General features: G+C 42.2%; 1 long non-coding RNA gene across 1 annotated transcript in view; it reads left to right on the top strand.

The window, feature by feature from the left end:
• Positions 1 to 3,427: 3,427 nt before the first annotated feature.
• Positions 3,428 to 24,348, top strand: part of LOC118676058 — a 38,183-nt gene continuing 17,262 nt past the window's right edge. The window contains exons 1-2 of the long non-coding RNA XR_004974024.1: positions 3,428 to 3,468; positions 15,386 to 15,445. This is a non-coding gene — a long non-coding RNA (uncharacterized LOC118676058). The remainder of the gene's footprint in view (positions 3,469 to 15,385; positions 15,446 to 24,348) is intronic.

Raw genomic sequence — 24,348 nt, 5'->3', positions numbered from 1 at the left:
GGCTGGTAGAGCTATAAACTTCCCTCTCAGGACTGCTTTCATTGTGTCCCATAGATTTTGGATTGTTGTGCTTTTATTGTCATTGGTTTCAAGGGTGTTTATGATTTCTTCTTGTATCTCATTGGTAACCTAATCATTATTTAGTAGCATGCTATTCAGCTTCCAAGTGTTTGAGTTTTTTGGATTGTTTTTATTTGTAGTTTGTTTCTAATATTTTGCCATTGTGGTCTGAGAAGATGCTTGGTATGATTTCCATCTTCTTGAATTTGGGAAGACTTTGCTTGTGACCCAATATGTGGTCTATTTTTGAAAATGTCCCATGTGCACTTGAGAAGCACGTATATTCTGTGGCTTTGGGGTGAAATGTTCTGAAGATGTCAATTAAGTCCATCTGATCTAGTGAGTCATTTAGGATTGCTGTTTCTTTGCTGATTTTTTTGTCTAGAGGATTTATCCAGTGATGTCAGTGGTGTGTTTAAGTCCCCTACTATGATTGTATTATTGTCAATCTCTCCTTTGATATCTTCCAGGAGTTTTTTTTTATGTATTTGGGTGCTCCTGCAATCGGTGCACATATGTTTATCAGGGTTATATCCTCTTGTTGTATCGATCCCTTTAGTATTATGAAGTGGCCTTCCTTATCTCTTGTTATGGCCTTCACTTTGAGGTCTATTTTGTCCGATATAAGTATTGCTACCCCAGTTTTTTTTTTTTAATTTCCATTTGCCTGAAAGATATTTTTCCATCCTGTCACTTTCAGTCTGTGTGAGTCCCTTCTAATGAGGTGGGTCTCTTGTAGACAGCAGATGTATGGGTCATGTCTTTTTATCCATTCAGCCACTCAATGTCATTTGATTGGAGAATCTAGTCCATTTACATTTAAAGTTATTATTGAAAGGTACTTGTTTGTAGTCATTTCTATTTTTGTGCCTGTGTTCCTTCTTACCTTTTTATTTCTTCTTTTTACAGCATTCCCTTTAACATTTCTTGCATTGCTGGCTTGGTAGTGATAATCTCCCGTAGCCTTTTTTTGTCTGCGAAGCTCCTGATTTCCCCTTCAATTTTGATTGATAGTCTTGCTGGATAGAGTATTCTTGGATTCAGTCCTTTGCTTTGCAACCCTTTGTATATCTCCTTCCATTCCTTTCTAGCTCAATGTGCTTCTGTTGAGAAATCATTTGATAATCTGATGGGGGATCCTTTGTAGGTAACTCTCTGTCTCTCTCTTTCAGTCTTTAAGATTCTCTCTTTGTCGTGAACATTGCCATCATTATTATGTTGTGTCTTGGTGTGGGTCTTTTGGGATTCATCTTGTTGGTACTCTCTGTACTTGTGTAACTGTTGTCTTCCCCATATCTGGGAAGTTTTCTGTCAATATTTCTTCAAATAGATTTTCTAATCCTTGCTGTTGTTCTTGTCCTTCTGGCAGCCCTATTATACATATGTTACTTTGTTTTGTGTTGTCCCAAAGCTCCCTTAGGCTCGCCTCCTGCTTTTTAATTTTTTTTCTCCAGTTTCTTTTCATATTGAGCTTGTTTCTCTACCTTATCTTCTAACTCACTAATTCGGTCCTCTGCTTCTTCTAGTCTACTGTTGAAACCTTCCATGGTGTTTTTGATGGTAGCTATATCGCTTTTGATTTCTTCCTGATTCTTGCATAGATTGTTGATTTTCTCATCCATCCGGTGTATGAATTGTATGACCATTACTCTGAATTCTTTTTCCGTCATGTTTCATGCTTCAATTTCACTAATTTCCTTTCTTGGCAACTCCATATTTTCTTTCCTCTGGGGATTGTGTCGTCTCCCCATTCTGACTATCTCCAGAAGTTTTAAACATCGAGTTGCATGGGCCTGGGCTGTGTGTAGTGGGAGCTTTGCACCACCCTAGTGTCACTGAAGAGCTCCGACACTAAGATGTGTGGTTGTCATGGGTTGTTGGGAACCAGGCTCTCTCAGATTCAGCGTTACCAGTGCTCAGTGTGGCCTAGTATGCACACTTAGAATCAGGGACCCGTCTGCATTGTGCTGAAACAGAGATCCCCCCTGGAGTGTGTTGAAAATCAGAGCCCCCTAGCGTGTGCCAGGAGTCAGAATTCCCCAAGAATCCAGTATCAGAGTCTCTGTTGCTTCACGTGGCCTAGCATTGAGAATCAGGGTCCGTGTGTGCATGCACCAAGAATTGGAGTCACTGGCTCTTAGTGTGAATGCACAGGGAATCAGGGATCTCAGGCGCAGGTGATAAGAAACAGAGTCAAGTCACTCGTGTTTAGTGCTGCCTCCCGCCCGGAGTATCAGGGTCCTGGAGCCCGTGCTGTGGGGAACAAGTTCCCAGTGTTCGTGCGTTCCCAGGCTAAAATTTCTGTAGCCCGTGCTGCGGGAAACAAATTCCCAGAGTTCGCGCATTCCTAGGCTAAATTTCCTGTAGCAGCGCTGAGGCCCGAGCAAGGGGTGGGTCTATCAGTTACTATGGCACTGCCCGAGAGCCTGCTGGGAGCAGGATGGGCTTTGTTACTCACAGAAATCTGCCGCCAGGATGTCTGGATTCTTGGTGTCTGTGGGTCTGTAGCTGTGGTCGCAGATCTCTGTCCCCAGTGGCTGTAGGGTCCTGGTTTGCGTCTGAGACCAGACTGGTTGGTGCTGAGGCCAGGATACTAGTGTCAAGCAGCTCTGTTTCTCAAGATGGCGTGGTCTCTGTGCCTGCGCTGGCCGCCCAGGAGTGTCCGCACTGGGAGCAGGGCTCTGCCATCTAAGACTGCCCCGTTTGGCAGCCCCTTGGAAGACCTGCAGAATCTAACTGTCCCTAGCTCATACACACACACACCCACCACACACGTCCACACACTCCTCTATCACTCCCTTGCTCTCTCACACTCTCTCCCTCCCTACCTTCTTGCCAGTTGCCATCTTCTATCGATCCATTTTTATTTTTTGAGGTAACTCCATACTGCTTTCCACAGTGGCTGCACCAATTTGCATTCTCACCAACAGGGTACTATGGTTCCCTTTTCTCCACTTCCCCAGAATACTTGCTCATTGATTTATTTATGATAATCATTCTGACAGGTGTGAGGTGATATCTCATTGTGGTTTTAATTTGCATTTCTCCAATGATTAGTGATGTTGAACATCTTTTCATATGTCAATTGGGCATCTGTATGTCCTCTCTGGAGAAGTGTCTATTCAGGTCCTTTGCCCATTTTTTAATTGAATTGTTTATTTTTGTGGTGTTGAGTTTTATAAGTTCTTTATCAATTTTGGATATTAACCCCTTATCAGATATATCATTGGCAAGTATGTTCTCCCATTCAATGGACTGTCTTTTCATTTTGTTGATGGTTTCTGTTGTGCCCAGATTTCAAGGTTCCCATAAAGCCCATCAGGGAGCCAGCGAGTCCGATGCAAAAGCAAAGAGTCCTTCATTTCGAACTAGTTCAGCTCCCTGACCGCACTCACCGATGCAACAACGGTAAGCCCAGTGGCCGAGAGAGAGCGAGGCCTGATGGGATTGTGGGTTTTATAGTAAGGGCAGGGGAGGGGACTGTGGGCCCCGCCAATTGGCCAGGCGCGAGTCGGGTCTTGTTACACAGGATGTGGTCATATTGATGGCGTGCACTTCCCTTGATTATCATTGGTTAGTCCAGAGAAATCCTGGGTGTGGCCAGCAGAGGCCTGGGCCTCCGGGAAGAAGCCCCCACCAAGCACATGGCTCTGCCCAAAAATGGAGGACCCAGGGCAAGATGTAGGGCGCAGTCCTCGCCCCCCCAAGGGCGAGCTGAGCCCAGGCTCCAGGGGCCAGTCCGGTTGCCGGGGGTCCAGCAGATCGACCAGTTCCAGCCCAGACAGGAAGTCCACATCCTCCGTCTCGTCCCCGGGGGCGCCGGCAATCGCCTCCTCCTCCATCTCCTCGGGCAAGGTCACACACCCCGCCCAGCCGCCGCCGCCTGCGTGGGTCCAGTCCGAGGGGGGGGGGGGCAGCGGGTGGGTGGCCTGCGCTGGGCTCCCGCTGTGGGCTGGGGAGTTGGTGCCCGAGGCCGCCAGCAGTGTGGTCAGGCTGTGCCTCATGGGGCCCGGCCCACGTAGGCCCCGCGATGACTCGCCCTTTCAGTTTCATTGCTGGGCAAAACATTTTTAGTTTGATGTACTCCCATGTGTTTATTTTTTCTTTTCTTTCCCTTGCCCGAGGAGATATATCAGGAACACTATTGCTATGAGAAATTTTTGAGATTTTGCTATCTAACATTTAAGTCTTTAATCCATTTTGAGTTTATTCTTGTGTGCAGTGTAAGAAGGTAGAAATGTCCATACTACTCAAGCAATCTATAGATTAAACACAATTCCTATCAAGATACCAATGGCATGTTTCACAGAACTAGGACAAATATTCCAAAAATTTATATGGAACCACAAAATACTCTGAATAGCAACAGCGATCTTGAGACAGAAGAATGATGTTGGAGGAATCATGCTACTTGATATCAAACTATATTACAAGGCTATAGTAATCAAAACAGCATGGTACTGGCATAAAAACAGACATATAGATCAATGGAACAAAATAGAGAGTCTTGAAATAAACCCATAGCTTTATAGATGGAGGAGGCAAAACCATATAATAGGCTAAGAATAGTCTATTCAACAAGTGGTGTTGGAAAAATTGGACAGATATGTGCAAAAAAATCATCTTACTTATTTTAAACTCCCTGTGTTATAAACCCAATATCTGGATCTCCTCTCCACCTCTCTCTATTACCTTTTTTATCTTACGATTTTGTGTCAATTTTTCCTGCTTCTATTTTACTTTCTTTTATTCCATTTTAAATAATTCTTTATTGTTGAAAGTATTACATATGTCTCCCTTTCCCCCCCCATTAACCCCCTCTAAGCCCCCCAGCCTCCCCTCAGACCCTCACCGCCCCATTGTCTGTGTCCATGGGCTCTGCATATATGCATACAAGGTCCTTGGTTGATTACTTCCCACCCACCTACCCTCCCCTGCCTTCCCTACAAGATTCTGCACTCTGTTCCATGCTTCCATGTCTCTGGATCCACTCCATTCATCAGTTTATTTTGTTACTTAGATTCCACATATGAGTGAGATCATGTGATATTTGTCTTTCTCTGACTGACTTATTTCACTTAGCATGATACTCTCCAGATCCCTTCATGCTGTCTCAAGGGTAAGAGATCTTTCTTTTTTACTGCTGCATAGTATAGTATTCCATGGTATAAATGTACCACAGCTTTTTTATCTACTCATCTACTGATGGGCACTTGGGTTGTTTTCAGATCTTAGTTATTGTAAATTGTGCTGCTATGAACATAGGGGTGCATACATTCTTTCTGATTGGTGTTTCAGGTTTCTTAGGATATATTCCTAGAAGTGTGAACACTGGGTTAAATGGCAGTTCCCTATTTAATTTTTGGAGGAAACTCCATACTCTTTTCCATAATGGCTGCACCAGTCTGCATTCCCACCAGCAGTGCACGAGGGTTCCTTTTTCTCCACATCCTCACCAGCACTTGTCATTTGTTGATTTGTTGATGGTAGCCATTCTGACAGGTGTGAGGTGATACCTCATTGTCATTTTAATTTGCATCTCTGATGATCAGTTACTTTGAGGATTTTTTCATATGTCTCTTGGCCATCTGTATGTCCTCTTTGAAGAAGTGTCTACTTAGGTCCTTTGCCCATTTTTTAATTGGATTGTTTGTCTTTCTTTTGTTATGTTGTATGAGTATCTTATATGTTTTGGATATTAACCCTTTATTAGATGTACTAGTGTCCTGGTGCACGAAATTTGTGCGGGGGGGGGGGGGTTGGTGTCCCTCAGATCAGTCTGCACCCTCTCCTGTCTGGGGCCCCTTGGTGGATGTCTGACTGCCGGATTAGGCCTGATTCCTTGACTGACTGCTGGTTTAGGCCCGATCCCCTTGTGGGGAACTGGATCCCTTGTGGGATCCGGCCTAAACCAGCAGTCGGACATCCCTCTCACAATCCAGGACTGCTGGCTGCTAACTGCTCGCTTGCTTGCCTGTCTGATTGCCCCTAACTGCTTCTGCCTGCCAGCCTGATCAACCCCTAGCCACTCCCCTGCCAGCCTGATTGACATCTAACTGCTCACCTCCCTGCCTGATTGCCCCCAACTGACCCCCCCTGTTGGCCTGATCACCCCCAAGGCTTTTATTAGTATAGATATGACCCCTTACAGAAAATTTCACTAACCCTGCTTTACAATAAGGGCTTGATGATTGAATCATTGGGGCCAGACACCAAGATTTCCTTTCTTTGAATGGTGGAGGGAATAATTACCTTGTCTTTAAGTTGCCCTGAAAATCAGATGAGATAATGACTTAGGAAAGTATAAAAGCACCATATAAAGACAACTGTCTTTTTCATGTGCTGAAAAGACAATAAAGTGGTAAAATGGAAAACACTATTTTTATTCTCCCCCTTCGTTCCTTTACAACCTTTATTTAAATTTTGAAATTTATAAAAATTTCTTTTTTTTTTGGGCAATGATTTCTTTTTTATTATTATTATTTTATTTTATTTTATTGCTTACAGTCTTACAAAGGGTATTACATATGTGTCCTTTTTTTCCCCCGCCCTTGACAATCCCCTGGCCTCCCCTACCCCCCAGTGTCTTATGTCCATTGGTTATGCGTATATGCATGCATACAAGTCCTTTGGTTGATCTCTTACACCCCTCCCTCCTGCCCCCCACCCCTCCCCAGCCTTCCCGCTGCAGTTTGACAATCTGTTTGAGGCTGCTCTCCTCTGTATCTATTATTGTTCAAAAGTTTATAATGGTCTCTATTATCCATGAATGAGTGAGATCATGTGGTATTTTTCCTTCATTGACTGGCTTATTTCACTTAGCATAATGCTCTCCAGTTCCATCTATGCCATTGCAAATGGTAAGAGTTCCTTCTTTTTTACAGCAGCATAGTATTCCATCGTGTAGATGTACCACAGTTTTCTAATCCATTCATCTACTGATGGGCACTTAGGCTGTTTCCAGATTCTAGCTATGGTGAATTGTGCTGCTATGAACATAGGGATGCATATATCCTTTCTGATTGTTGTTTCTGGTTTCTTGGGATATATTCCTAGAAGTGGGATCACAGGGTCAAATGGGAGTTCCATTTTCAGTTTTTTGAGGAAACTCCATACTGTCTTCCATAGTGGCTGCACCAGTCTGCATTCCCACCAGCAGTGCACGAGTGTTCCTTCTTCTCCACATCCTCTCTAGCACTTGTCATTTGTTGATTTGTTGATGATAGCCAATCTGACAGGTGTGAGATGGTACCTCATTGTTGTTTTGATTTGCATCTCTCGGATGATTAGTGACTTTGAGCATGTTTTCATATGTCTGTTGGCTTTCTGAATGTCCTCTTTTGAAAGGTGTCTATTTAGGTCCTTTGCCCATTTTTTGATTGGATTGTTTATCTTCCTTTTGTTAAGTTGTATGAGTTCCCTATAAATTTTGGAGATTAGGCCCTTATCAGATATGACATTGGCAAATATGTTTTCCCACGCAGTGGGCTTTCTTGTTGTTTTGTTGATGGTTTCTTTTGCTGTGCAGAATCTTTTTATTTTGATGTAGTCCCATTTGTTCATTTTCTCTTTAGTTTCAAGTGCCCTAGGAGCTGTATCAGTGAAGAAATTGCTTCGGCATATGTCTGAGATTTTGTTACCTTTGGCTTCTTCTAGAATTTTTATGGTTTCCTGTTGTACATTTAAGTCCTTTATCCATTTTGAGTTTATTTTTGTGTATGGTGTAAGTTGGTGATCTAGTTTCATTTTCTTGCATATATCTGTCCAATTTTCCCAACACCATTTATTGAAGAGACTATCTTGGCTCCATTGTATGTTCTTGCCTCCTTTGTCAAATATTAATTGAGCATATTGGTTCGGGCCGATTTCTGGGCTCTCTATTCTATTCCATTGATCTATATGCCTGTTCTTGTGCCAGTACCAGGCAGTTTTGAGAACAGTGGCTTTGTAATACAGCTTGATATCAGGTATTGAGATCCCACCTACTTTGTTCTTTTTCAGGATCGCTGCAGCTATTCGGGGTCTTTTTTTATTCCAGATGAATTTTTGGAGAGTTCGTTCTAGTTCTGTGAAGTATGCCGTTGGTATTTTAATGGGAAGTGCATTGAATTTATAGATTGCTTTGGGTAGTACGGACATTTTAATGATGTTGATTCTACCAATCCATGAACACGGTATGTTCTTCCATCTGTTTATGTCTTCCTCTATATCTTTTTTCAACGTCCTGTAGTTTTCTGAGTAGAGGTCTTTTACCTCTTTAGTTAAGTTTATTCCTAGGTAGCTTAATTTTTTTGGTGCGATGGTGAATGGGATTGTTTTTATAATCTCTATTTCTGAAAGTTCACTATTGGTGTATAGAAATGCCTCAGATTTCTTGGGGTTAATTTTGTATCCTGCTACATTGCCAAATTCATGTATTAAGTCTAGTAGCTTTTTGATGGAGTCTCTAGGGTTTTGTATGTATAATATCATGTCATCTGCAAATAAGGACAATTTTACTTCCTCTTTTCCAATTTGGATGCCTTTTATTTCTTCTTCTTGCCGAATTGCAATGGCTAATACTTCCAGTACTATGTTGAACAGGAGTGGTGAGAGTGGGCATCCCTGTCTTGTTCCTGTTCTTAGGGGAAATTGTGTTAGTTTTTGTCCATTGAGTATGATGTTGGCTGTGGGCCTGTCATATATGGCTTTTATTATGTTGAGGTATGATCCTTCTATTCCTGCCATGCTGAGAGTTTTTATCAAAAATGGGTGTTGAATTTTGTCAAATGCTTTTTCTGCATCAATTGATATGACCACGTGGTTTTTTTCTTTCAATTTGTTTATGTGATGAATCACGTTTATTGATTTGCGGATATTGGACCATCCTTGCATTCCTGGGATAAATCCTACTTGGTCATGGTGTATGATCTTTCTGATGTACTGCTGGATCCGATTTGCTAAGATTTTGTTGAGGATTTTGGCATCTATGTTCATGAGGGATATTGGCCTGTAATTCTCTTTCATTGTGTTGTCTTTACCTGGTTTTGGTATTAGGGTGATGCTGGCTTCATAGAATGAGTTTGGAAGTGTTCCTTCCTCTTGAATTTTTTGGAATAGTCTGAGGAGGATAGGTTTTAGTTCTTTCTTGAATGTTTGGTAAAACTCCCCTGTAAAGCCATCTGGTCCTGGGCTTTTGTTTGCTGGAAGCTTTTTGATGACTGCTTCAATATCTTCCATAATTATTGGCCTATTGAGATGTTTGGATTCTTCCTGATTGAGTTGGGAATGTTGTATTTTTCTAGGAATTTGTCTATTTCCTCCAGGTTGTCTAGTTTGTTGGAGTAGAGCTGTCCATAGTATTTTTTAACAATCATTTGTATTTCTGTGGGGTCTGTTGTTATTTCGCCTCTATCGTTTCTGATTTTGTTTATTTGGGTCCTCTCTCTCTGCTTCTTGGTGAGTCTGGCTAGAGGTTTGTCAATTTTGTTTATCCTTTCAAAGAACCAGCTCTTGGTTTCATTGATTTTCTGTATTGTTTTTTTGGTCTCTATGTCATTTATTTCTGCTCTAATCTTTATTATCTCCTTCCTTCTGCTCACTCTGGGGTTTTCTTGTTGCTGTCTTTCTAATTCTTTGCGTTGTAGAGTTAGATGATTTACTACCATTCTTTCTTGTTTTTTGAGATAGGCCTGTAGAGCTATAAACTTCCCTCTCAGGACTGCTTTCATTGTGCCCCATAGGTTTTGGATTGTTGTGTTTTCATTGTCATTAGTTTCCAGGATGTTTTTGATTTCTTCTTTGATCTCATTGTTAACCCAATCAATATTTAATAACATATATTCAGCTTCCAAGTGTTTGAGTATTTGGGGTTGTTTTTATTGTAGTTTATTTCTAATATTATGCCATCGTGGTCTGAGAAGATGCTTTTTATGATTTCAATCTTCTTGATTTTGAGGAGACTGTGCTTGTGACCCAATATGTGGTCTATTTTTGAATATGTCCCATGAGCATCAGAGTGGAATGTATATTCCGTGGCTTTGGGGTGAAGTGTTCTGAAGATGTCTATTAATTCCATCTGATCTAGTGAGTCATTTAGGAATGCTGTTTCTTTGCTGATTGTTTGTCTAGAGGGCTTATCCAGTGATGTCAGTGGTGTATTAAAGTCCCCTACTATGATTGTACTGTTGTCAATCTCTCCTTTGATATCTTCCAGGAGTTTTTTTTATGTATTTGGGTGCTCCTGCATTTGGTGCATATATGTTTACCAGAGTTATATCTTCTTGTTGTATTGATCCCTTTAGTATTATGAAGTGGCCTTCCTTATCTCTTGTTATGGCCTTCACTTTGAGGTCTATTTTGTCTGATACAAGTATTGCTACCCCAGCTTTCTTTTCCTTTCCATTTGCCTGAAAGATATTTTTCCATCCTTTCACTTTCAGTCTGTGTGAGTCCCTTCTAATGAGGTGGGTCTCTTGTAGACAGCAGATGTATGGGTCATGTTTTTTTATCCATTCAGCCATTCGATGTCTTTTGGTTGGAGCATTTAGTCCGTTTACGTTAAAGTTATTATTGAAAGGTACTTGTTTGTAGCCATTTCTTTTTTTGTGTGGCTGTTTTCTTTCTGAGCTTTTTATTTCTTCTTTTTACACCAGTCCCTTTAGCATTTCTTGCATTGCTGGCTTGGTGGTGATAAACTCCCTTAGCCTTTTTTTGTCTGTGAAGCTTCTTATTCCCCCTTCAATTTTGAATGATAGCCTTGCTGGATAGAGTATTCTTGGATTCAGTCCTTTGCTTTGCATCACTTTGCAAATTTCCGTCCATTCTTTTCTGGCCTGATGTGTTTCTGATGAGAAATCATTTGATAATCTAATGGGAGATCCCTTGTATGTAACTTTCCGTCTCTCTCTTGCAGCCTGTAAGATTCTCTCTTTGTCCTGAACATTTGCCATGGTAATTATGATGTGTCTTGGTGTGGGTCTTTTCGGGTTCACCTTGTTTGGGACTCTCTGGGCTTGTGTGACTTTTTTCTTCCCCATCTCAGGGAAGTTTTCTGATATTATTTCTTCGAGTAGGTTTTCTAATCCTTGTTCATCTTTCTGTTGTTCTGGCACCCCTATTATTCGTATGTTGTTTCGTTTCATGTTGTCCCAAAGCTCCCTTAGGCTCTCTTCCTGTCTTTTAATTTTTTTCTCCAATTGCAGTACAGTTTGGGTGTGTTTTGCTTCCTTGTCTTCTAATGCACTAATTTGGTCCTCCGCTTCTCCTAGTCTACTATTGATACTTACAATGGAGTTTTTCATTGCAGCTATATCACTCTTCATTTCTTCTTGGGTCTTACTTAAGTTGTTGATTTTTTCATCTGTTTCTTCTAGCTTCTTCCATATGTTATTTATTTTTTCATCTGTTTCTTCTTGCTTCTTGCATAGGTAGTTGACTTTTTCATCTTTTTCTTCTAGCTTCTTGCAGAAGTTGTTGACTTTTTCCTCCGTCCAGTTTATGCACTCTAGGACCCTTATTCTGATTTCTTTTTCTGTCATGTTGCATGCCTCTGTATCATTTAGCTGCTTTTCTGGCGAGTCCTCTTTTTCTTTCCTTTGGGGGTTTCTTTGTCTACCCATGTTTGATCTCACTGACATATCTAGACGTTGAGTCATTCAGTGGCTGCTCCATGGGTGGCAGTGACTCCTGGGGCTGTGGTTGCTCTTCGGGCGGTTGCGGTAGCAGCTGCTCCACAGTTGGCAGCAGCTCCTCTGGTGGGTGCTGTTCACAGCTGTGGTGGCTCTTCTGGCTGGTGGGGGGAAGTTTCACGTACAGCTGCTGTTCCTCAGACAGAGGGTGTGGCGCTCAGGAGGCTGCTGTTGCTTGGATCTGCTGCATTGATTTAAAGGCACAAAATACAACACAACAAGGCACCACGTACCAGGCACTAAACACAAATATATTCACGATATTAATAACCCCAAATAAAGGTGACCACCCAAATTAAGAGAATTAGGGGATAAGGAAGAAAGAAGAGAAAAAGATAAAAGAGAAAAAAGAAAAGAAAAGTAGGGACCAAAAAAAAGGAGTGCAAAAATGAAATTGGGAAAAAGGAGGGGGGAAAATAAAAGAGAGAAAAGAAAAGAAAAAAAAGAGCGAAAAGAGAGAATGAAGTAGAAGAGGGGAAGAGACTATTAATATGAGGAGAAAACTCCTATAGAACAGCCACTAACCCCAACAAATTCCAGCAACAGCTCCCTGGAGATGAATGCAAACTAGAAACAACCAATAATATCAGAGAGGCAAGTGAAAACAGAAGCACAAAAATAACCGGGGGAATGGGTGGAGGGAGGGGAAAAACCAGCAGAAAAAAATAAAAAGAAAAAGCAAAACAGCCTCACAACAAGTCCTAAAAAACACACACACACACACAAAAAAACAAGCAACAACAACAACAACAAAACAATATACTCAACAATCAAGCAAACAGCAACAAAACAATAGAAAGATAAAAGAAGAAAAAATAAAAAAATTTTTGGATAGTGAAGAAAGATAAGGGGTATGTGTATAAAGTTTTAGAGCAGTGGATTGGAAATAGGATATATAAGTAGGGTGAAATTTGACAGGAGGTAAACAGAAGGAATAGGGAAAATCTAAAGCAGGAGTAGGATAAGAGAAACAGGACAACAAAAGGGGAAAAGTGAGGGAGAGGGTATAGCATAGAGGTAAAATTGAGGTAGGGAAAATTGTTGCTAAAGGAACGATGAAAATAGAATGGAGAACACTAATCCCAAAATAAAATAAAGAGAAAATAAAATGGCACTTTAAAAAATGGTAAAATGGTAGCAGTAATAATACTGGTTAAAAATAAGAATGTAGTAATTAAAAGGGTAAAATCAGGTGATGGAAAAAGAAGAAAAAAATTGGTTTCTTAGTTAAAAGGTGAAAAAAGAAAAAAAGATTGCAGTAGTGAAGGTCCTTCGGTTCTTCTACTCGTCAGTCTGGCTCGCCTTAGTCCTGCCAGGTATTCAGGAGAGTGTTGAATTTCCCTGCGATACCCTGTTCCTCTGTGTTGTAAACCACAGTCCTTATTTTAAAGCAGGCTGTATTTGTTTCCCAGACTGCCTTATTTTGTGTTTAGCAAAGAATCAGTTTGTGGCTCAGCCTCTGGGTGGCAGTGTTCTGGGGTTGGCCTCTGAGGCTATATGGCTTCTCTATCGCTGGGATTGAAAATCCCTCTATAGGCCAGATCCTGTTAACTCCCAGGGACTGATCAGATTATTTTAATCCTTGATCTTGTTCACAGTGGAATCTGGGTGTGGCTGTGCTCCTTGCCTGGGTGCTAGGTAGGGGAGTTCCACCCTCCGGAGAGAATGGCTGCCCCGATCCTGGGCCCAGGGGTGTCTCAGCACTCAATTCGCTGCCACCTCTCCCGGCCCCCCCCCCCCTCTCCTCAGTCTCTCCCCAGATTCCACTCGTCCCCACCTTCTCCCTCTCTTCAGCACAGGTGAGTGTCTGTATCCAAGATGTCTTATGAACAGGATTCAGTGAAAATAAATAAGCACACGTGGGCCGCGGAAACGGGCAAGGCTGACTTTCTTACAAGCTCTTCTATTACCAGCATTGCATGCTCTGGTCAGCTCTTCAGGCTGCCCCCTTTAGGCTCAGTCGTCCGTGATCACAGAACCCAGCTCTCAAATCCCCCGGTGGCGCCAGGAATCCCACGGATCTCCTTTCCCCAGTCAGGGGCTGTGCCTGTCCCAAGGGATGCAGCTGTCTGCCGCGAGGTCTGCCTCTATTCCTCTGGGCTCAGAGGTCTGGCAAACTTTCCTGCCCAGATCCCTGGTTTTTTACCTTTCCAGGGGAGCTCTGCCCTTCCCGGCTGCAGACCGTCTCACCAGCTGAGTAGTTTCGCCAATTTGGGGTGGGTGTTATTAGTTTCAGCTGCTTACTCCATTTGCTCCCAATGTTTCCAATTTCTGCTATCTGAAATTTATAAAAATTTCACTCCTATTTTCATTTCTTTACATTTGATATTATTTTGTATTAGTTTCAGGTTTTATATTAGTTACAGAATAGTGGTTAGACAGTCATATACTTTACAAAGTGTTCCCCGATATTTCCAGTACCCACCTGGCATCATACCATCATTACAACACTATTGACTATATTTCCTATTTAAGTGACAATAGGTTTACAGGTTCCTTCCAATCTTTCTTTTGTGTTGCTCACCCTTTACTTTCTCACTTCTTTCCTCATTTTCTTTATATAGTATCTCAATTGGCCCTCAAAGCTCAGTGAAGGCACTGGGACAGGCTTAATCCATTTTACAGACCAGGAAACTGAGGCCAATTCCGGTTGGCTGCGGAACTGGACTCAGCGTGCAGGGAGCCCTCACAACTGTGCTCTCCACCCTTCCTAAGGGACAGCCGGGGCAAACAGAAAAAACCTTCCCATGAGGCTTCAGACCCTCGTTCTCAAGCACCTCTTAATCATAGATGCTCCACATTCTTTTCTCTCCCTTGCCCCCCCCCCACCGCCCGCTCCCATTCTTTACTGACCCCCCCCCCCCCTTCTCTGGAGCAGTTGGTAGGCTTCGCACTTACCACACAGGCGAGCGCCATCGTGGGCGGGGCAGGAGTGGACTTGCTTTTGGGCCAAGGCGGTAGCAGGAGTCACTGCCTCTGAAGTGCGAAGGCCACCCCAGCCAGACCCAGCTAGCGCCAGGAGCTTCTCTGAATCTCCTCAATCAGTGGGGTACTCTGCAGTGCGGCACCCCTCCACTGAGGTGGCCCCGCTCCTCAACCCCTGCCTCAGGGCGGTGGGTGTGCGCCCCTCTGCCCGGGCGCGTCCTTCCATGCCCCTTGTTCCCCGCCAGGCCGACCTGTGTCTTGGGTCCACTGCAGAACCTTGCTCTCCGCAGGCAAGGCAGATCCCCGCCTGCTGGCCCCCGCCCCAGCCCGAGCCCTCTCCGGTGCACCCCACCTTGCCAGGTTTTTGCCTTTGATCTGTGGCATTGGTGACAGCACACTCCTAGCAAGCCTGGTACCCAGAGGGGCACAAGGTCAGTTCTTTGCCCAGAATGTTAGAGGTTGCAGTCACATTTGCAGATATTGCCCAGAGCCTGCTGGTGAAGGCAGCGCCTGTGTGGGGTGACCTCATAGAAGATTGGTTGGCGCCACTCTGTGCCCTTTGGGCTGCCTGCCTCCTGGCAGGCCGCTTCCCCAAAGCCAAGGCACTCGCCCAGGAGCCGCCCCTCAGGCGGCCCTGCAGTCGGGCCTCATGCCATTTCTAGGTCTCCACCCTCACCTGGGTCACCTCCTTTCTTCCACTTTTGGCCTTCATCCATCCCTCTCTCCTGCAGTGCTTGCGCTCCAGGCCCGAAGGAAAGGACCAAGGCCAAGAAGGACAAAGCCCAAAGGAAGTGAGTCTTGAACTCCCACATCCCATTCTCTGGATTTTGCTCCCCACTCCCACTCTGCCCCCTGCCCAGCGGTTGTGATGTCACGGAGTCCCAGCCTAATTTGCATATTCCTCTTTTATTATATAAGATCATTGCTAAATATGTTCTCCCATACAATGGGCTCCCATTTTATTTTGTTGCTGATTTCTTTTGCTGTGCAGAAGCTTTTTATTTTGATATAGTTCCATTTGTTTATTTTCTCCTTAGTTTCCTGTGCTCTAGGAGATGTATCTGTAAACATATTGCTAATGAGAGATTTTGCTGCTTATGATTTCTTCTAGGACTTTTATGGTTTCCTGGTTTACATTTCAGTCTTTTATCCATTTTTAGTTTATTCTTATGTATGGTGGTCTAGTTTTATATTTTTGCATGTATCTGTCCAATTTTCCTAATATCATTTATTGAAGAGACTGTCTTGACTCCATTGCATGCTCTTGCCTCCATGTCAAATATTAATTGAGTGCAATGGCTTGGGTTGATTTCTGGGGTCTCTGTTCTGTTCCATTGATCTATATACCTGTTCTTGTGCCAGTACTGGGCTGTTTTGATTATGGTGGCTTTGTAGTATAACTTGAAATCTGGTATTGTGATTCCTCCAACTTTGTTCTTCTTTCTCAAGATTGCTGCAGCTATTCAGCAATTCATTTACCATGTTTGGAGTATTTGTTCTAGATCTGTGTAATATGCTATTGGTATTTTAATAGGGATTGCATTGAATCTGTAGATTGTCTTGGGTAGTATGGACATTTTAATGATGTTGATTCTACCAATCCATGAACACGGTATATTCTTCCACTTTGTTTATATCTTCCTCTATCTCTTTTTTCAACATCCTGCAGTTTTTTTCTTTACTGATTAAGGTATTACATATGTGTCCTTATCTCCCTATTGCCCCCCCCCCCACTCATGCCCTCACCCCCGGGTATCTGTGTCCATTGGTTAGTCTTATATGCATGCATATAAATCCGTTGGTTATCTCTCCCCCTTATCCCCACCCTCCCTTACCTTCCCTCTGAGGTTTGACAGTCTGATCAATGCTTCTCTATCTCTGGATCTGTTTTTGTTCATCAGTTTATGTTGTTCATTATATCCCACAAATGAATGAGATTATGTGATATTTATCTTTCTCTGACTGGCTTATTGTGTTTAGCATAATGCTCTCCAGTTCCATCCATGCTGTTACAAATGGTAAGAATTCCTTCTTTTTTACTGCAGCTTAGTATTCCATTGTGTAGATGTACCATTCTGCAGTTTTCCGAATACAGGTCATTTACCTCCTTGGTTAAGTTTATTCTTAAGTATTTTATTTTTTTATTGCAATGGTAAATGAATTGCTTGTTTAGTTTCTCTTTCTGAGAATTCATTATTGGTGTATAAAAAAGCCATCGACTTTTGGGTGTTTGTTTTGTATTCTGCTACATTGCCAAATTCATTTATTAAATCTAGTAGTTTTTTGGTGGAGTTTTTGGGGTTTTCTATGTACAATATCATGTTATATGCAAATAATAAGAGTTTTACTTTCTCCTTTCCAATTTGGGTGCCTTTTATGTTTTCTTCTTACCTGATCACTGTAGCAATGACTTCCAGTACTATGTTGAATAAAAGTGGTGAAAGCGGACATCCTTGTCTTGTTCCTGTTCTTAAGGGAAATTGTTTTAGTTTTGCCCATTGAGTGTGATGTTGGCTGTAGGTTTGTCATATATGGCCTTTATCATGTTGAGATATGCCACATCTATTCCCACTTTGCTGAGAGTTTTTATCAAAAATGGGTGTGGGGTTTTGTCAAATGCTTTTTCTGCTTCTATTGATATAATCACATGCTTTTTGTCTTTCAATTTATTTATGTGATGTACCATGTTTATTGATTTTCAAATATTGTACCAGTCCTGCATCCCTGGAATAAATCCCACTTGGTCATGGTGGATGATCTTTTTAATATATTGCTGGATCATATTTGCTAATATTTTGTTGATGATTTTAGCATCTATGTTCATCAGGGATATTGGCCTATAATTCTCTTTCTTTGTAGTTTCTTTATCTGGTTTTGGAATTAGCATAATGCTGGCCTCATAAGAAGAGCTTGGAAGTGTTCCTTCCTCTTGGATTTTTTGGAATAGTTTGAGGAGTATAGGTGTTGTTCTTTTTTGAATGTTTTGTAAAACTCCCCTGTGAAGCTGTCTGGACCCAGGCTTTTGTTTGCTGGGAGTTTTTTTGATTACTGCTTCTATTTTATCAGTTGTTATTGGCCTATTCAGGTTTTCTGCTTCTTCCTGATTCACTTTTTGGAGATGGTATTTTTGTTGGAATATGTCCATTTCCTCCACATTGTCCAGCTTGTTGTCATATAGTTGTTCATAGTATTTTCTTACAATCCTTTGTATTTCTGTGGTGTCAGTGGTTACTTCTCTGCTTTCATTTCAGATATTATTTGTTTGGGTCCTCTCTGTTTGTTTCTTGATGAGTCTGACTAACAGTTCATCAATCTTGTTAATCTTTTTAAAGAACCAGCTCTTGTTTTCATTGATTTTTTGTATTTATTTTTTAGTCTCTATGTCATTTATTTCTGCTCTAATCGTCATTATTTCCTTCCTTCTGCTTACTGTGGGCTTTCCCTGTTGTTCTCTTTCTAGTTCTTTAAGTTGTAGGGTTAAATAGTTTATTATTGATTTTTTATGGTTTTTGTGTGGTTTTGTTTTGTTTTGTTTTGTTTTGTTTTGTTTTGTTTTGTTTTGTTTTGTTTTAGGTAGGCCTCTAGTGCTATGAACTTCCCTCTCAGGGCTGCTTTTGTTATGTCCCATAGGTTTGGGGTAGTTTTGTGTTCATTTTCATTTGTTTCCAGGAAGTTTTTTATTTCTTTTGATCTCATTGGTAACCCATTCATTGTTTAATAATATGCTATTTAGCCTCCATGTGTTCAAATGTTTTTGAGTGTTTTTACTGTAGTTGACTTCCAATTTCATTACATTGTGATCTGAGAAGATGCTCGATATGATTTCAATTTTCTTTTTTTTTTTTAACAAATAAGATTTTTTATTTGTCACCATTAAAAGTCTGAATTTTATTTATTTATTTATTTTTTTAATTAAATCTTTATTGTTCAGATTATTACATTTGTTCCTCTTTTTTCCCCCCATATCTCCCCTCCTCCCAGTTCCCGCCCCACCATCCACCCCCACTCCCCACCCACTGTCCTCATCCATAGGTGCACGATTTTTGTCCAGTCTCTTCCCGCATCTCCCATTTCCCCCCCAAGAATAGTCAGTCCATTCCCTTTCTATGTCCCTGATTCTATTATGATCACCAGATTATATATTCACTTGATTCTTAGATTCACTTGTTGATAGATGCATATTTGTTGTTCATAATTTGTATCTTTACCTTTTTCTTCTTCTTCCTCTTCTTAAAGGATACCTTTCAGCATTTCATATAATACTGGTTTGGTGGTGATGAACTCCTTTAGCTTTTCCTTATCTGTGAAGCTCTTTATCTGACCTTCAGTTCTGAATGATAGCTTTGCTGGATAAAGTAATCTTGGTTGTAGGTTCTTGGTATTCATCACTTTGAATATTTCTTGCCACTCCCTCCTGGCCTGCAAAGTTTCTGTTGAGAAATCAGCTGACAGTTGTATGGGTATTCCCTTGTAGGTAACTGAGTTTCTTTCTCTTGCTGCTTTTAAGATTCTCTCTTTGTCTTTTGCTCTTGGCATTTTAATTATGATGTGTCTTGGTGTGATCCTCTTTGGATTCCTTTTGTTTGGGGTTCTCTGCGCTTCCTGGACCTGTAAGTCTATTTCTTTCACCAGGTGGGGGAAGTTTTCTGTCATGATTTCTTCAAATAGGTTTTCAATATCTTGCTCTCTCTCATCTTCTGGCACCCCTATAATTCTGATGTTGGTACGTTTGAAGCTGTCCCAGAGGCTCCTTACACTATCTTCGTATTTTCGGATTCTTTTTTCATTTTGCTTTTCCAGTTGGGTGTTTTTTGCTTCTTCGCGTTTCGAATCTTTGACTGGATTCTTGCGCTCCACTGGTCTGCTGTTGGGTGTCTGTATAATATTCTTTATTTCAGTCAGTGTATGCTTAATTTCTAGTTGGTTCTTTATCACAACATCGAGGGTCTCATTAGATTTCTTGAGGATCTCACTACATTTATCGGCGGTCTCACCAGTCTTTTCGAGGGCCTTACTAAGTTTATTGGCAGCTTCTAGACAGTTCTTGAGAGACCTTAAAAGTGTGGTTTTGAGCTCTATATCTTCCATTTCTGACATTTGCGTCCTGTTTCTTTGTCTCCGCATTTTTGTATCTTTTCTTGGTGCACCCCCTAGTGGTCTTTGTGTGCAGTCTTATTGTAGTTAAGCCTTGATTGTTGGCAATACCAGGGGTGATTTGACCTCCAGGCTAACTGGCTATGAGAGTCAGCTGTGTGATTTCAATTTTCTTGAACTTGTAGATATTTGTTTTGTGTCCTAACATGTGACCTCTCTGAGGATGACCCATGTGCACTTGAAAAGAATGTATATTCTGCAGCCTTGGGGTGAAATGTTCTATAAATGTCAGTTAAATTCATCAGATTCAGTGTGTCATTTAGAGTCTCTATTTCCGTATTAATTTTTTGTGTGGAAGATCTATTCAGTGAAATCAGTGGGGTGTTAAAGTCCCCTATTATGACTGTATTGCTCTCAATCTCTCCAGGTTAGGAATGTTTTCTGCCATTATTTCTTTAAACAGGTTCTCTATCCTTTGCTCACTTTCTTCTCCTTCTGGCACACCTATTATGTGAATTTGTTATGTTTCATGTTGTCCCACAGCTGCCTTAAGCTGTCTTCCTGTTTTTGTTTTTTTTATTGTTTTGTTTTTTTTCTTTTCGGTTCTCTGATTGAGTTATTTTTTCTACCTTATCTTCTAATTCACTGATATAATCCTTGTATTCCCCTAATCTGCTATTATTCCTTCCATTTTCTTTACTTGTGTTATGTCATTCTTAATTTCTGACTGGTCTTTTTTCACAGTTTCTTCTATTTTTTTCTGATTCTGTTAAGCATCCTTGTAATCATTATTCTGAACTCTATATTTGAAAATGTTCTTATCTCTACTTTACTAGGTCTTCTTCTGGAGAATTCTCTTGTTCATTTCAGGCTTTTTTGTCTCCCCATTTTGGCTATCTGTTTGGGTTTGTGTCTGTGTATTAAGTAGATATGCTATGACTCCCAGTCTCTAGTACAGGACAAAGTCAGATACTGTTTCTAACTAGCCCTGAGTAATCTTTTTGATGCTATCAGCAATCCACAGCTGTGGCTCCCTCTGCTGGTCTGGGTGTTTTTGGAAATGACATAGATGTGCACCAAGGCCTGCTTTTCCTAGCACCAGGCTCAGAAGGAGATCAGGCAAAGACCTTCTTACAGTGCTGGTTTGGTGGTGATAAGCTCCATTACCCTTTTTTTTTCTTTTCCCCATCTGGAAAGCTCTGTATTTAGTACCTATTCCATTTTGCCTCTGCCTGAAGTCTGATATTTATTCAGTCTTGATTATCCTTAGGTTATCTATCACAGCAAGGTGTAGACTCTACAGGGTGGGGCTAGAGGTTTTCCAACTGGGTGAGGCAATTCCTCCCCCTACCTCTCCCAATGCAAACCAGGCAAACCAGGCAAAAGCTGCCTGGATGGTAAAGGTCTGCGGGAGAAAGAAGTCCTCTGCAGTATGAGGGAATGACTCAGAACTAGAGACTAGGTGGCTGCTCTTCAGGCTCCAACCACAGAGCTCCCAATCCTGAACTCTCCTTACACAGCTCCAATCCACTCTGTCCTCCCTCTGCTGGAGCCCAAGGTATTTGCATACAAAATTTTGTGTGTTGGTCCTTTAAGAGCGTGCCTGCATTTCCAGCCATCTCTCCCTGACAGACAGTAACTCTGCTGCTTTTCACAGCCAGATGTTATGTGGACACCTTTCTCAGTTCTGGTTCTTGGCTAGGAAGCCCAGATTGGAGTTTAGACCCCAGAATTCTCCATGGGAACCCCTCACAGCTGAGATATCTCTCCAGTACTTCAGCTGCTGTCTGTGGGAGCCTGGCCAGCCCTCTTGTGCCTCTGCACTTCCTACCAGTCTCTATGCCATCTCCACTTTATGACCTTGGTTATCAAGGTTCTCTACAACTAGTCTTCAGTTGATTATTCAGGATGGTTTTTTTGTATTTTAGTTATAATTCCAGTTTGGTCCTGGGAGGAGGGTAGCTTTCACTTACACCACTGCCATTTTGGAACTCCTGGGTGGGGAGTTTCTTAAATGTCCATTATTTAAAGTGGGATGTTAAAGTTCCTGACTATTAATTATCTACTTATCTCTTCAATTCTGTTAATTTTTGGCTTAATGTATGCTGGTGCTCTGTTTTTAGGTGCATATATGTTTATAATTGTTAAATATTCCTGATGAATTGGACCTTTTACCAGTATAGAATGGCCCTCTTTTTCTCTAGGTACATTTTTTTTAAAATTCTAGTTTGTCTGATATTAGTATAGCCACTGAAGCTTTCTTTTGTTTTTCTTTTACATAAAAGATCTTCTTTCATACCTTTATTTCCAGTCTACTAGTATCTTTTTTTCTTTTCTTTAATTGATTCTAAAGAGAGACAGAAAGGGAAGAAGAGAAGGAGGAGAGAGAAACATCGATGTGAGAGAGAAATATCTATCAGCTGTCTTTTACATGCTCCCCAATCAGGTATTGAACTTGTAACCTATGTAAATGCATTGACTGTGAATTGAAATTCCACCTTTTGGTGTACAGGACATCACTCCAACCACTGAGCCACTCCAGTCAGGGCCATCTTTTAGTATCGTTGAGTACTAAATACTTGTTCCAGCTGGCCTCATAAGCAGGGGGGTTTGTACTTCCATGAGGGAGTACAAATTGGGCTCCCTCCTCTCTGGTTCTAGAGTGTGTCACCTGAGAACTGTTACTGCCAAATCACCACAGCTCGGCAGCTCCTGTGTTGAGCGTCTGCTCCCTGGTGGTCAGTGTGCATCATACCTACCGGCCAGTCAGACAGTTGCTTAGCCTTTTATATATATAGACTAAGGGCCTGGTGCATGAAATTCGTGCACTGGGGAGGGTGTCCCTCAGCCCAGCCTGCCCTCTCTCACATACTGGGAGCCCTCAGGGGGTGTCCTAGTGAGAGCTTAGGTCCGCTCCCTGCTCCCCTTGGGGATAGGGCCTAAGCCGCAGTCTGGCCTCCCTTGGTGGGAGGTGACTGGACTGATCAGGGAAAGGCACCAGCCCCATCACCCCGCTGCTGCAGCCACTGCCAGTCACCGCAGCCACCAAGGTGTTTTCATCAACACGGACTCCAGTCCCTTCACCATGAAAAAATGACAACTTTCTTTAGGCATTTTCAAGATGTGTCTTTCATATAATAATAATTTCTTTATTATTCTTTTTTTATCCTCACCTGAGGATATGTTTCCATTGATTTTTAGAGAATGTGGAAGAGAAAGGGAAAGACAGAGAGAAACATCAAAGTGAGAGGAACACTGATTGGTTGCCTCCAGCATGAGCCCTGACCTGGGCCCCGGCCAGGGAGAAGCCTGCAACCTAGGTACATGCCCTTGGTCAGAATTGAACTCAGACCCTGCCATATGCAGGCCAAGGCATTATCCACTGAGCAAAACTGGCTAGGGCAGGATATGATATATCTTAGCCCTCCAGCAGTGGACCTTTGTTTTTTTCGCCAGGAGTGTGGTGAAAAACCCTAGATCACCTTTTGGAATTCTTATTACCCAAGTTACTAAGAATATTACCAGTGACATACAGGGAGCTTAACCAATGAGTGGTCAGAAAAGGTGTTTCCTCTGTAGTTCACACCAATCATCGGCTGGGCCCTCCCCCACCCCTCGGCCCAGGCCTGACGCCTCTGGCCCAGGCTTCAGGCCTGGGCAGGGGACCCCCATCTCCCTCTGATCTCCGGTTCAGCCCCTGGCCCAGGCCTGACGCCTGGGCAGGGGACCCCCAGACTCCTCCGATTGCTGGCTCCGCCCCCCGCCCAGGCCTGACACCTCTGGCCCAGGCATTAGGTCTGAGCAGGGGACCCCCAGGCCCCTCCGATTGCCAGCTCCACCCCCCACCCAGGCCTGATGCCTCAGCCAGAAGTGTCGACCCTCATCACCCTCCGATTGCCCGATCGGCCCCTTGCCCAGGCCTGACGCCTCCGCCAGAGGTGTCAGGCCTGGGCAGGGGACCCCCATCTCCCCCTGATCACAGGCTTCTGGGCGGCTTCTGGGGCTTCTGGGGGATCGGATCCGATCACGGGCGGCAGGCAGGCGGCTTCTGGGGTCACACACGGGGGCCTGGATGGTGGCTTTCATGCTGGCAGCTGTGCTGTCCCGCCCTGCCTGCAGTATGCAAATTAGCTGCCATCTTTGTTGGTGGTTAATTTGCATATCGCTCTGATTAGCCCATGGGAGGCATAGTGAAGGTACGGTCAATTACCATGTTTGTCTATTATTAGATAGGATGTTTGTTTATATAGCCATATGTTTATATATTACATATAATGTTTATATATGTCTACATAAGTCACAAATCCAAGAATACATTGTTATAATTATTGTTCATATATATGTACATTTTTTAAGAAGCAAAGAGAAGAAAGAATAGCAAGTATATATTTATAGAGTTTGTTATTTACCAATTCTGGCTCTTTTCATTTGTTTCTTTGTTCATTTTTTATTTGGATTCAAGGTAACATCCTTATTCCAATACAGCTATGTTGATATCCACCTGCATTGTGTTGTTATTTTGAATATATTACATTACTATATGTTATAGACCCAACAATACAATTAGTGATATATTGTTTTACATAATTGCTTTTTAAAA

This window comes from Myotis myotis, unplaced genomic scaffold (assembly GCF_014108235.1).
Source record: "Myotis myotis isolate mMyoMyo1 unplaced genomic scaffold, mMyoMyo1.p scaffold_m19_p_1, whole genome shotgun sequence".
Lineage (NCBI taxonomy): Eukaryota > Metazoa > Chordata > Mammalia > Chiroptera > Vespertilionidae > Myotis > Myotis myotis.
This window is presented reverse-complemented; position numbering and strand designations above follow the sequence as displayed.